Here is a 5,291-nt window from a genome sequence, read left to right on the forward strand (position 1 = left end):
CAACATTAAAAGGTGTTGCAGTGGCATTTTCTCTCATCAAGGATAAGGAGGGACATCACAATGCAATTCAGAGTGAGGACAATGCTTCCTGGATCATTGCAAGGAGGAATAATCTCTATATCTCCCTGACTCTAGAATCTGTAGTAGAAGCCTTATAGGAAGCTCTATATGTATTAGAAACAGGTGTTTCTAGTACACGAATGAATCAGCATGAACAAATCAGCATTGTCAGAACAGGAATATATTATGAGGAAGGAATTATAACCAAGTTTCAACAGGAAGTTCAATTCCTTCTCTACACTCTTCCTCACCCTTGAAAACTCTCTGGAGGATGATCTTCATGCTCTCCCTAGATGGACTTCTCTTCTTTCTCCCAACTAAAATATAGAACACTGGGTTAACACTGCTGTTTAGGCAGGCGCTCAAAAAGGCACATTCTATTAAATCAGAACTTAAATCAATTATTATTAAATAAATAATAATAATAGTGTTGTAATAAAGAACATTCCTTGGAAAAGCAAAAATGAGGAAGAACACGAGACTAAGTAAATCACTGTTAAAAGCTTCCCCTGCTGATGCTGCTGAGATTTACAGCAGAATTTGATTAATAAGATCAGGATGGAGATAGTCATGAGCGGGAGGCAAAGCAAGGCATTTACAACACGCTGGAGGTTGACTGGGTAATAATATTCATGGAAGATACCCACTGAACTATAATAGATGTACAAGGCAAGCTTCATTCCAGGGAGCAGGAAGGAGATAATCCGTATCAGGGTGCACATAACAGTGGACAAATATTGTGGCTGGTGGCATCGATACCAAATTGGGAAGAGGACAGACACACACCTGTCAGTGCTGATGACCATCAGAAGAAATAGGCCAGTGGTGTACAGGAACATCAAGAGATATGAAAATGATTCCCATATTGTGCACAGTATGCACAAGAGGAAATTATGCCATTTGCAAACAATCCAGAATACCTTCATGGCAGTTACAACTGTGAGCACACCTAAGTCAGCAAGGGACAGATTCAGGATGTACATGGTAAAAGGATTTCTCTTAATATGAAAGCCAAGAAGCCTGATGATCATTCCATTCCCCACAAGCCCCAAAAGACAGATAAGAAGAATAAAGGTATTGATAATCACTATCCCCAAGTTACTATAGAAAAACAATCCCAGGTTGTCACAATAACTATAATTCCTTGGGCTCCTGTTGCAATTGCATGTTCCATTATTTTCTGTTTGAGCATCCAAAGCAGAAGAAGGTGAGAGAATAAGATTGGTGATCTCTGCTTTTGAGCTTCTTGGTCCTCTCTGCTTAGAATCCCTCCTGCAAGGAAAAAAGAGACAAAGGAAAATCAGTTCCTGCTAGGGAGTTAAGGAAATAATGATTCTGCTAAAATATTTCACCATTCTCTTGCATTGAAGCCATTTGAAAATTTGTTACTGATATAATTAACATAAGAACAGCCCTGCTGGATCAGGCCCAAGGCCCATCTAGTCCAGCATCCCGTTTCACACTGTGGTCCACCAGATGCCCCTGGGAAGCCCACAGGCAATTGCTGAGGGCATGCCCTCTCTCCTGCTGTTGCTCCCTTGCAACTAGTATTTAGAGGCATCCTGCCTCTGAGGCTGGAGGTGGCCTATAGCCTTCAGACTAGTAGCCAGTGATAGACCTCTCCTCCATGAAGTTATCCAAACCCCTCTTAAAGCCATCCAGGTTGTTGGCTGTCACCACATCTTGTGGCAGAGAATTCCACGTTGATTATGAAAAAGTACTTCCCTTTGTTGGTCCTAGATTTCCTGGCAATCCATTTCATGGGATGACCCCTGGTTCTAGTGTTATATGAGAAGGAGAAGCATTTCTCTCTATCCTCTTTCTCCACTCCATGCATGATTTTATAGACCTCTATCATGTCTCCCCTCAGTCATCTTTTTTCTAAACTAAAAAGCCTCAGATGCTGTAGCCTTGCTCCATAAGGAAAGTGCTCTAGGCCTCTGATCATCTCGGTTGCCCTCTTCTGCACCTTTTCCAGTTCTACAATGTCCTTCTTAAGGTATGGTGACAACTTAATATGATTAACTTAAGAAGAAATTCCTATCATTGTTTTGGTTTAATTTTTATCTAATGTTCATGAAATTTTCCTCTCCAGTGAGTTCAAGACAGATTGGACTTATTCAAAGACATTAAGCCCCATTCAGACATTATTAAAAAGGAGACTGTTCTTGAGCATAGCCTCCAAAAGCTTACTGGAAGTCCTACACATCATGTCAATCATTCAACTCACCCAATACAACTCACCCGATAACATACTTACAGATTTCATCTGAAGAGGCAAATGTTGTAAGCATCATGGTGGACACTTCCGAGATTGGGATGCTTCCACACTGCAGTCTTCTGACCACAAAGGCACCCTCATCAAGCTTACAGCATTTGCCTCTTCAGATGAATGCTGTAAGTGTGAGGGATGCAACAGGAAAGTTGAGTGATTGAGACACCAGGTAGGACTTCTGGAAAGCTTTTGGAGGCTGTCAGCCCAGGTAGGTGGAGTTTAAGAGCCATTTTGGCTCTCACTTACTAAGGAGTCAGTTGGCATTTGAAAGGCAACCCTTCCCACCCACTCAGGATTGTAGTGTGGGATTCAGCTGTTCACCCTTTTGGAGGCCAGGTAGGAATTTTTTGGCCTCCATTAGATTGGCAAGTGACATCACATCACATCATTCTCAGTAGTTAGGTTCATTTCCTGGTCACAACTGCAAGTACAGTAAATGATTTGGGAATTTAAGACAGTGTATTGCTGAGCAGTTTAAAGCACACATTATTTATTTATTTTATTTTATTACATTTATATCCCACTCTTCCTCCAAGGAACCCAGAGTGGTATACTACATACTTGAGTTTCTCCTCACAAAAACCTTGTGAAGTAGGTGAGGCTGAGAGAGAAGTGACTGGCCCAGAGTCACACCCAGCAAGTATCATGGCTGAATAGGGATTTGAACTCAGGTCTCCCCGGTCCTAGTCCAGGACTCTAACCACTACACCATGCTGGCTTTTTGACATGAGCAGTTTTGCAGAGTGTGTTCTGTCTTAACAGACTGAAGAATAAATACCAGTGGAAGTTTAACATGGATTTATGCAGTACATAAGGCAATTTTGTTGGTTCCATCTTCGTGATGTTGGAAGTGAAGGACTCTGTGCTGCCTCATGCCTCAGTGACAGAGGGGGACAGACTAGTGAGTCAGAGGGCTAGAGGGGTCAAGATATTGGTCAGTCCTCTACTGTTCTGACACTATCCCTTTGATATGTAGATTGCTACTCTCATGTACTTCCATCCTTCCTGCCTCCCTCCCTTCCTCTCTTCCTTCTTCTTCTCCCTATCACACATGCGTGCCTCTCTCTCTACATCATGTGTGCAGAGATGCAGATAGCATCTCTCTGCATCCAGCTTGATAGATAGATTAGAGATACTATCCACTCAGGGACGTAGTAAGCCCGCCGGTGGCCTGTGTGTGGCCGCGGCGGGCGCCCCAATAGCCCTGCCCCCTGCATCTGATGTCAGATGCTAGGGATAGCCATGCCCCCCGTGTCTGACGTCAGACGTGGGGGGCGTGGTCTGGCTCCCAAACGGAGCCTTGAGGCTCCATTCAGGAGAAGCAGCTTAACTGCTGAAGGGGCTGTGCGGCCCCTTCGGCAGTTAGACAAAGGCTGGTGCTGCGTTCGCAGCGCAGCCCAGGAGCGGCTCTTCCCTGCAGGGAAGAGCCGCTTCTGGGCTGCGTTGGGAACGCAGCACCAGTCTTAGCTCCTGAAGGGGCCGCGCGGCCCCTTCAGGAGCTAGTTAGCCTGGCGCTGCGAACGCAGCGCCAGCCTTTGTTTAGCTCTTGAAGGGGCCGCGTGGCCCCTGCTCGGGAGCTAAACTACCGCCCCTGTGTCTGATGTCAGACACGAGGGGCATGTCAGGGCCGTGAATGGCAGCTCCTGATTGGGCACGGCTTGGGTTCTTTGAACCCGTTCGCCCAATTATAGCTACGCCCCTGCCTCCACTTTCCTATCTAGAGTGGAGTTCTCCAATAAAGACTCCTTATATTGATTTGAAACTATGAACTGGCTCCAAGTTACTTTTGCTCTCAGCAAACACGCATGCCTGGGCAGACTCTGCTGTGTTTTGCCTCTATGCACTCTGCTGTAATAGAAGGGTATCTCTTACCAGAGAAAATTCACAACAGGTAAGGCAGAGGACAGTACAAAACATGCTGATTCATATTGTCCTAGAACACACAGGAACACACAGAAACCCCACCTAGCAACTGATCAAAGGGAGAATACAAGAAGGAAACTTCTTTCCTGTTATTGTAACTTCTTAGCAAAGGTTACTACTAGGGATGTGCACGGAACCGGCGGGGCTGGTCCAATGGTGGGGGGATAACTTTAAGGGCAGGGGAAGGTGCACTTACACCCCACCCCTGCTGTGTTTCCCTCACTGGCCCTCACTGAAAAACTGGTTTGGCGGGTCAGCAGTGTACACCATGTCCGCTCCTCGAACTAGAAGTGACAGGAAGTAGCATGCACACGTGCACACGTCAGACCAGTTTTTCAGCAAGCAAAGTGCACCCTCCCCTGCCCTTAATGTTATTCCCCCCACTGCCAGTTCAAACACCTCCCAGTGTTTGAACTTCCAAACAGCTTCATGTAGATCCCTAGTAACTACTAAGTTAACTTCTATAGCAGATTACACTCTGAGGAGGAGAGAGGCCTAGACCTCTTAGCATAGGTGGATTACGGGAGGGACAGGGGAGGTGGGTGCCTACAGTGGCAAATATCCCCCCCAGCGGCATTTTTTTGCAATAAATAAATATATTTACATTACGTTTTTGTTCTGAAAAGAAACTCTCATTGTGGGCGGCCCATAGAGGGACAGGGACTCTCGTTGTGGGCAGCCCATAGAGGGACAGGGACAGCAGCTGCCAAGAAACAGGCTGCAAGGTTGTTGTTGTTTGGGCTGGCAGCCAGCAGGGCTGGCTGTTCCTTTCCATTTTCATAGTGCAGAGCCAAGCGGCAGCTGCCTGGAGGGGTACAGTCAAACTATCAGGATATTCCCAAACCACTTCATTATTGTAGATAGAATTTCTGTGTAAAAATATTTGCAAAGTCCCTATGTTGCAAAGAATGCTGGCAGGGTCAAGATATCATGCCTGCTGCACTATTAGTCTCACTTTGAGAATGTCAGTTTGACAGTTTGGTTTAAGGGAGGGAAGGGAAGTTTTGAAAAATGGAGGGAACTTTGAGTTATA

At 45.6% G+C, this 5,291-nt stretch overlaps 1 pseudogene; it reads right to left on the reverse strand.

The window, feature by feature from the left end:
• Positions 1 to 258: 258 nt before the first annotated feature.
• On the reverse strand, positions 259 to 4,528 carry LOC128323252 (mas-related G-protein coupled receptor member H-like; annotated as a pseudogene).
• Between the last annotated feature and the right edge of the window lie 763 nt (positions 4,529 to 5,291).

This window comes from Hemicordylus capensis, chromosome 4 (assembly GCF_027244095.1).
Source record: "Hemicordylus capensis ecotype Gifberg chromosome 4, rHemCap1.1.pri, whole genome shotgun sequence".
Taxonomy (NCBI): Eukaryota; Metazoa; Chordata; class Lepidosauria; order Squamata; family Cordylidae; genus Hemicordylus; species Hemicordylus capensis.